The sequence below is a fragment of the Streptopelia decaocto genome (assembly GCF_964273445.1).
Source record: "Streptopelia decaocto genome assembly, chromosome: 2".
Lineage (NCBI taxonomy): Eukaryota > Metazoa > Chordata > Aves > Columbiformes > Columbidae > Streptopelia > Streptopelia decaocto.
In genome coordinates, this window is record NC_138655.1 from 2238858 (window position 1) to 2248223 (window position 9366).

Genomic DNA, 9366 nt, shown 5'->3' on the forward strand with positions numbered 1-9366 from the left:
TCGTGTCCGGGGATCTCGGTGTGGGGCAATCATGGAATCACAGAATAGTTTGGGTTGGAAAGGACCTTCAAAGCTCATCCAGTCCAAATCCTGCCATGAGCAGGGACATCTTCACCTAGCTCAGTTTGCTCAGAGCCCCGTCCAGCCTGTCCTGGGATGTCTCCAGGGATGGGGCATCCACCACCTCACTGGGCAACCTCTCCAACACCCTCATTATACAAAGCTTCTTCCTCACATCTACCACAAATCTTCCTTCCCAAAACCCAGCATTTTTGGGGAAAGCTCCTGTTTCTTCATGCTGTGCAAAGCCCCTGTATATTATTTCTACCAGCCCCTTCTCAGCAACACTGCCTGCACTAGTCTGAGCATGATTGAGACCATTTTTAGGTCCAGCTGTGATGAGGTGCTTGATGGCAACATGAGCAGGTGAAAGTAATAAGTCACCTGCATGAATAGAGGAGGAGAGGAGCAGGTAAGGGCTTCAGAATGAGGTTTATGGGTTCTACTATGCAACACCCTGTAAGATCCAACCTCTGCACCCAATGTTTGGGCTCAAAGACCTCTCTAAATCCAACCATGAGGCTCTGATGGGTAAGAACTAGTTGAGAAAGGTTGGATTTTGGGGGTTAATTTAATTATCTAATTGTAGAGGGGCTATCTCCTGGAAGGAAGATTTCCCCAGGTTGTTTTTTTTAGTGATATTTTTGGCCTCTTCTTTCACCTGAGCCATACAAAGTGTTTTCTCTCTACCTTGACAAGGAGGTGCTGGCTAGGAATTCTTCTCAAATTCAGGTTTTGGGCTAAAACTTCATTTCCCAGGGTGCATTTTGGGCTGGGAAGCTCCAATCAGAGCTGAGGGAGACTTTTTATAAGTTGCCTGGGAGGGGGCATTTCCCTTAGGGAGGCAGCTGGGCTGGGGTCGGGGTCTTCTCCAGGCTGGGTGGCTTTTAGGGGAGCTTGGTCTCACCAGCAGCTGTAAGTACGCATGGCTTGGCAAATGCTGGTAAAATATGGAGGCTTTCAATGTACTTTTTTTTACTCCTTCAGAAGTCTGTGGGGTGTCTCATAGTGCTTTGTAGCTTGTCTTCTCTCCTTGAAAAGTCCCCTTTTTTTCTTCAGCTGATGAAGGCCTCTCATAGATAAAGGACCACCCTGGTGTTGTTTGGATTTTATATTTATTTCTTGCATTCTCTGAGGCCTTGAATTTACAGGGGAAACAGTGATTTTTTGGTTTGGGTTGACTGTTCCAGCCATGAGTAGAGGTGATAGCTGGGTGTTGGTAGCCCAGCTGCCTGCAATGGTGAAGGGACTCTATCTCAATTTTGCTCTCGTTTCTTGGTTGTATTTTAATATTTTCTGCTGCTGTGGCTTTCTGGGTGTATTTAAGGCCTAGGTAATATTTGCTGTGTACCCTGGGCTGTTCTGAGGGTGTGAATCCACCCCAGCACCATCCAGCCCCCATCTACCTACCTGCAGCTGTGAATTCCTATACTATTTTGGAGGTTTTTCTCTTTATTTTAGCAGCAATTTTATTTTTACTGTCTCCAATGGCAGCTCAGTGACTGAGCTCAAGGTTTTTCCACTCGGTGTTCTGCTTAGGTCCTTGTTAAAGCTGAACTTGACCCTGTGGGTAGCTGTGAACTTCAGGGTTGAGATGTGGAGTATCTGTTAGGGTTTTCTCTAAGAGCAAAACTGGGGTGTTAACAGCCACACGTTGTCTCTATCTTATTGCAGTGACCATCCTTGGGGATGCTACCTTAACTCTATATCACATCTCAAAGAGCTGGTGGATGACAGAGCCATGGGGGTCTCAAGGGCCAAGAACAGCAGCAGGTGGGTACCATGGGGGACTTCCAGGCTCATGTTATCATATTTGCTGCACCTGTCTCTGTCGGGCACCTTAGCTATAAAGTGGTCAGCAGGGAAATCCCTCCAAATTTCCTTTTTGGAGCCTTTTTCTGGTGCTGCTGGATATAAGGGTTAAGTAGTGTGGCATTCCACCTTGGCTTATTTCCACCACCAAGGGGCTTGCTGCAGGTGTTGCCTGCTTGGCCTCAGTGGGATGAATTTGCCTTTGAACCCAGGAAGCAAAAGAGTGAGTTGAAGAAAGGGAAAGAGGCACGAAAGGCATCCAGGAGAAAGGCCGTGAAGAAGGAACCAGAGGAAATACGACATGTGGTGCAGGTACCAGACAGCCCTCACCATGCCCAGGTTTTGGGGTGACCCTTGTGACTGCCCACAGTGTTTTGTGGGCATCACATCTACTCCATGAACTCCCTTTACTCTTCTACTGCTCTGTCCTGACGTGAAGCCCCCTGTGGTAAAAGGGGAGAAAAAGAGATCATTCAAGGCCAAGGAGAAGCCGCTGCAGGAAAACGTCATCAGCAGGTAACTCCTCAGCTGGATGGGGGGGTTGACGGTGGCAACCAGGGAGGAGATGAGCTGTGGGAATTTGTCCTCCTATCCATGCTGGATTTCCACGTGTGGCCTCAACCCAGAGCCAAGCATTGGAGTGCTGCATCCAACTCTGCTCTCCTTGGGTTGCTTTGATTATCAAAAAGTTTTTTTTAACTGGGAAAAACTTGTTTTCCTTCTCTGTCTCCCTTTTGGTCAAGAAGCTCCCTAAAGCAAGAGGCTGCAGAAGGGAAAGGTGTCATCTTGAGCCTCCGGGATGAGATCCAAGCGGAGGAGGAAGCTGCATCTGGATTGGTATGTGGTGGTCTCTGCACCAAAGGATTAGGAACACTTGTGGTTTGATCTTGAGGGAGCTGTGAAGATGGTGCCCTGCAGCTTGTGGTTATGTGCAAGCCCCTGAAAGGGAATGTTTGAGCATCTTGAATTAAATCAAAAAGTAAATTGCCTGCAGCTTGTGTGCCCTGCTAGCAGATGCATGTGATGTTGTGGTTTAATCAGTCACAGTTTGGTATTGGACCAGGAGTGTGGGCTGGCGTTAACAGGATAACCAGGACACGAGTGACCCCCACCGCTTTTCAAGCATAAGGCTGGGGTTCATCTCATCCTGGCAACATCCTTTTTTGAGGCATTTGGTCTTTATGGCACTTTCTGGGATGATGCTGGAGATAACTGTCATTGGCCATCATCATATGACCATGAGCCAGCACTGGGCCATTGTGGCCAGGAAGCCAATGGTACCTGGGGTGGGTTAGAAGGGGGTGGTCAGTAGGTCAGAGAGGTTCTCCTGCCCCTCTGCTCTGCCCTGGGGAGACCACACCTGGAATATTGTGTCCAGATGTGGCCCCTCAGTTCCAGCAGGACAGGGAACTGCTGGAGAGAGTCCAGCGCAGCCACCAAGATGCTGAAGGGAGTGGAGCATCTCCCGTGTGAGGAAAGGCTGAGGGAGCTGGGGCTCTGGAGCTGGACAAGAGGAGACTGAGGGGTGACCTCATTAATGGTTACAGATATATAAAGGGTGAGTGTCAGGAGGATGGAGCCAGGCTCTTCTCAGTGACAACCAATGATAGGACAAGGGGCAATGGGTACAAACTGGAACACAAGAGGTTCCACTTAAATTTGAGAAGAAACTTCTTCTCAGTGAGGGTGCCAGAACACTGGAACAGGATGCCCAGGGGGGTTGTGGAGTTTCCTTCTCTGCAGACGTTCAAACCTGCCTGGACACCTTCCTGTGTAACCTCATCTGGGTGTTCCTGCTCCAGCAGGGGGATTGGACTGGATGATCTTTTGAGGTCCCTACCAATCCCTAACATTCTGTGATCCTGGCCAATTCCCCATACATTTTGCTTTGCCCACATTAACATATTGTACTTTTCCTCTTGGCATGTAAAACCAGCAGAGATGCTTTTGTTTTTTTCCCTTCTTCATGATCAGTCTCCATTCCTCTTGCAGACAGTGTCTGAAATCTCAGCAAACTCTCCTGGGTGGCTGCAACTGGAGCTGCAACCCTGAAACCCCCCAAGGGTGCCCATGGTCCATGTCCTGGTGTTGCTGGTGTTCCCAGTCCAAGCACCAGGCATTTGCATGCAGGACTTTTTTAGAAGATTGTGGCTGTCTCTCCTGAATTTACCAACCTGATTTCTGACAGCAGCTGAAGGATTGTGAATTCGAGAGCAGGCGTATTCCCAGAGAACAAAAGTGTATATTGCCATAACCAACCTATAATTAACTCAGGGTTGTTTTCCCCCTTAATGAGTTAAGCCAGCAGCTTCTCAGCAGCAGCTTTCAAGAAAAATTCCTGTGTGGTTTTAGCCTCCCTTGAAAGCCTTCAAAAGAGAAACTTGGGGAAACCAGAATTCATAACGAGAGCCTCGATGCTTGGCAAGCATTGGGTGAAGCTGGGATGGGTTTTGGGGCTCTGCGTGGGTTGGATGTAACCTTGCACAGCCAGGAGCAGAAGAACCTGGCTTCAGCTTTGAAAACAAGTATGCAAACAGTGTGATATTTCTGGTGGCCACCATGGGTCAGCTCTGAGGGCTCAGAGTCCCCTCTGAGCTAATTTTCTTCTATGTCCTGTCCCCATTTTCCCTATGCTTTGCTTTTTCTTTCTTCTTGCCCTCTGTTCACCTTTGTATTTCCCACCCTGTGGCTTTGCCCCCCACTTCTCTTTCCCTCTTACCATCTGCTACAAAGAGTCATTTAATCTTCTAAAGACCAAGCTGGCATGGATGCACATAAGCTGTCATTTGAAGCATCTTTGTTTTGGAGCTCTCGCATCCCTTCTGTTGTTCTGGACCAGTGTCACTGGTAGCAACAATGCATCTAATGAGCAAGGTGTTTGAGAAGGGGTGATAGTTTTAGTGTGTTTGCTCCAGAAAATACTTTTTGACTGTTGTTGGAAGGAAGACAGGGATTTCCTAACCCCATAAAACCTCAATGCTCTCTTTGAGCTTGGAAGACCCTGCTGTTTTAGGCTTTTGGTTTTTAGCCAAGATGGCTTAGGAAGCGGAAGGTGATGTGAATGGGAGATGGGTACTGTGGCCTGGCTGGCTGCTATCTCAGGGGCTGGGTAATTGCTTGGGGGTGATGCTGCTTTTGGGATACCTGTGCCATCTCTGCCTTTCTAACACCTTCCAGATCAAAACTGTGAATCTCTTTCAGGAGACTGAATCAACCCTCAACCAAGGGCCATCAGTGGGGCTGGAAGACTCCTCAAGGTATGCTCTGAATGTTTTTTGCACAGAGAACTGGAAATTTGTGCTTTATTTTTCTTGCCATGGGGTTGCCCAACCCTGGTTTTCCCTCCTGTATCTCTGAGACCACCCTGTTGCTGATGCCTTCATGGGACAACCTGGCATGTCTTGGTGCCTTCAGTGACCTTAAAGCCTGCAAAAACATTGCGAGTGGAATTTGAGGCCTCATTCTGGAATTTGAGGGCAGTGAGGGAGGCTCCTGGTCCCAACCAACCTCCCCAAGGATGCTTGAGTCAGCAGGGCGCGATCGCTCAGATGCACATACCTACATAAATATGGAGGTAGGCGGTGGGGAGACGCTCTTGGGGACAACCAGCCTTGCAAAGCCTGGGAAAAGGGTGTTTCTTTCCCTTGTCCCATGCTAGATCTGGGCAGAGATAGGAAGCTGCATTCATTAAGCTGGCCTTTAGCAGGCTAATCCTCTCTATGTCTTAGAGGCAGGGGCTTTAATGTCCAGTGAGAGGCCTCTAATAAGACCTTCTGGGGAAAGAGCCGATCCCAAAAGGCTGCAGGACTTTACCTTCTTAGTCATGGATCTGCTGGTACTTGGCTGCTAATGAGATTGGGGGGCTGAGCGTGTTTTACTGGGCCGTTTAATGAATTTAGTAGAGATTGTGTAATGCACGCTTCGGCTGAAGCATCTGGCCCCTGTTTTTTGGGAACTTGCTGCCTGCACCTCAAGCAAACTCATGGAATCATAGACTAGTATGGGTTGGAAGGAACCTTCAAAGCTCATCCATGCCATGATGAGGGACCCGTGCCATGAGCAGGGACATCTTCACCAGCTCAGGTTGCTCAGAGCCCTGTCCAGCCTGGCCTGGGATGTCTCCAAGGACAGGGCATCCACCACCTCTCTGGGCAACCTGGGCCAGGCTCTTACCACCCTTGGGGCAACAATTCCTTCCTCATGTCCAGCCTGAATCTCCCCTCCTTTAGTTTAAAACCATCACCCCTTGTCCTATCACAACAGGCCCTGGTAAAAAGGCTGTCCCCATCTTTTCTATAGGCCCTTTTTAAGTACAGAAAGGCCACAATGTGGTCTCCCCAGAGCTTCTCTTCTCCAGGCTGAACAACCTCATCTCTCTCAGCTGAAGGCTTCCCTGAGCCCTGTGTTGCTCTGATGTCCCACAGCCTGGTAATTAAGCATCAGCCTAAATGAAATTTTAGAAAAGGACCAGACATCTCCTTTTCCATTACAGAAATATTATATACAGGAAGTTTTGTCTAAAAGCAGAAATTGTGGCTTCATTTTCTTTGTGCTCATCTGGACATGCAGGAGAGCCATCACCACCTTCCTTGGGAGGGGAAACCTGGCTTTCCAGCTCCCTCCTGGGTGGCATCAGGACAGGTGGCCATGCTTTTAGACTGGCCTTGCTGAGTGGTGCCAGGAGGAGGGAAAGGCTGGAAATGGGTCAGACCCATGGGCTGGTGCAAGGGCCTAAGCTCAGCTCCAAGTTTGCTTAGCATGGACTGGAGGAATGTGGCTTTGGTTGCTTTCCATGTGCTGCCCTCGCCTGCTGGCCTGTGGTGTGGGGTTGAGTGTTTTTGGTGTTTTGTTGTTGTTGATGTGTTGTGTTTGTTTGTTTTGTGGTGGTGCTGATCACAAGCTCGGAATGTGATGCTCTGCAAGCCTGTTGGGCATCTCACTTGGTTGGGACAGGGCAATGACCCAGCAGGGGCATAGAGTCATAGAATCATTTTGGTTGGAAAAGACCTTTTGGATCATAGAGTCCAAACATTTACCTAGCACTGTCGAGTCCTGCTCCAGCAGGGAGATTGGACTAGATGATATTTTGAGGTCCCTTCCAATCCCAAACATACTGTGATACTGTAAATCATGTCCCAAGAACCTCATCTACTTGTCTTTTAAAACCCTCCAGGGATGGTGACACCATCACCTCAAGTCTGTGGAGATGTAGGCTCAATCTACAAGGTGTAGACTTGGTTGAAGTGCTCTCTCTCTCTTGAGAGACTCAAAGATGAGGTTCCCAACTCCCTATGTGGCTTGGAGAAGCCTTGTGAGAAAATATTTCATAGGGCACATATTAGTGCTTTATAACGTCTGAAAGTCCTGCGTAAGTCCCAAAAATTCACCTGACCTCTCGGCTGACCAGGGAAACATTCCCGTGTTCCTCACCCATATAGCTTATGGTGGAGGTTGTGGATTTGGATGCTTCTTTTCCTGCATCCTGTTGCATTGATGAGGTTCTGTTCTTCACTATTGCACCAATGTTCAGGTTGGGAGGGGACTAGGGGAGCCTGTCCTCAGAGTCTCAGGAGATAGAATCATAGAATCATTTTGGTTCGAAGAGACCCTCGAGTCCAACTGTTAACCCAATGCTGTCACTAAACCATGTCCCTAAGAACCTCATCTACGTGTCTTTCAAACCCCTTCAGGGATGGTGACTCCACCACTGCCCTGGGCAGCCTGTTCCAATGCCTGATAACCCTTTCCTTGAGGAATTTTTTCTCCTAATATCCAATCTAAACCTCCCCTGGTGCAACTTGAGCCTGTTTCCTCTTATCCTGTCACTTGCTACGTGGGAGAAGAGACCAACCTCCCCTCACTACAACCTCCTTTCAGGTAGTTGTACAGAGCAAGGAGGTCTCCCTTCAGCTGTCTTTTCTCCAGGCTAAGATATATCCCATCACAAGGTCTCCTCCTCCAGCATGTCCACAATGCTCAGCCTGTTGTCATCTCTGTCCTGGTTTCTGCTGGTGTTGCCAAACCTTTCAGACAGGTCCCCTTTGTGTCTTTGGGGACATTTCTTTGGGGCCTCCCCCATTTTGGTCTGGAGAGCTTGTGGTCCTGCTCATTTGAGCTTCCTCATCCCACAAGCTGCAACCTGGGGCCGTGTCCTACCAGGACCAGCCACTGCTGCCTTGAGATACCTCCAGCTGTCACAGCACCCATGTTCCTGCCATGCTTGAAGGGAAACAAGGGATTGTTTGGGAGAAATCCCCTAATTTTGCATGCAAGTGGTGGAGGCTGCTGCTCACCAATACAGTGAGAAATATCTGTGCTTTTGCTGTAGGTCACAGCACAAACCTCGGAAAGCAGAACCCGGAGCAGGATGGCAACTTTCAGAGATCAAGGTTGGAGTTGGGGTAAGAAACCCAAGGAATTATCACCTGGACCTCATCCTGCATGGCGCATGCCACTTATCACCTCTTCCATGTGCATGGGATTTGGGATCATCTCTCTCTCCTTTCCCAAGTTCAGCTTTTCTCCCCTTCTGGCCGCTTCCCACAGGTCCCAAAACCAAGCGATGGTGTTGCTGGTGGGGCTGCATCCCTCTCTGGAGAGCCTGGGGCTTTGAAGATGGATGCGGGGGTCACCACTATGAGGAAGGGTGAGGAGAAGGAGCTGGACCCCCCTGTCCCACAGCAGCAAGGCTCAAAGAGGAAAAGAGAGAAGAAGCAAGAGCAGAGGAAGCAGCAGGAAAAGGAATTGGTGGGAAAAGAAGAGAGGAAGAAGGCTGAACTTGAGGAAAACCCTGTGGATGTCATGGAAGGTGTTGAGGAGGAGGAGGGGGTTGATGGGGGTAGGAATCAGGCAGGGGAATGGAGCAGAACCAAGCGAGGGAGCAGTAGCACCCAGGGATGGGGTGATGGGAGGAAAAAGCAGGAGAAAGGGAAAGCAGAGAAGCGCAAGAAGGCAAAAACAGATGAGGTGGAGAAGATGAGGAAGAAGAAAAGAAAGGAAAATGTGCTTGAAGAGGAGCAAGTGCTGGAGAAGACAGATGAGGAAAGAGAGAAAGAAGAGGGGAAGGGACTGAAAGAGAGAGATGGGAGAAAGGAAAGTGAAGGTGGAAATGGAGTAAAGGAGGAAGAAGAAGAGGTGGATGATAAAGGGGATGAAGGATGGGGAGAGACGTGGAGTGCAGAGGTTGGGCAGGAGATGGAGGAAGATGAGATGGGGAAGGGAAATGTGTCAGGGAAAAAGCAGAAAATCAAGGAGAAAAAGCCAAAGGAGGAAATGGAAGAGAAGGGGAAGAAGAGCAAAGAGAAGAGTGAAGAAGAGGAGGCTCCAAAGAAAACCAAGAAGAGGAAATCTAAGGAAGAAGGAGAAGAAAAGAACAATAAAAAGGCTAAAAAGGAAGAGAAAGAGGAAGAAAAGAAAGAAGCAGAAAACAAGTGGAAATGGTAAGTGCCCTTTGTGCTTTTGGCCTGTATGTGTGTCTGACACCGATGCAATTGG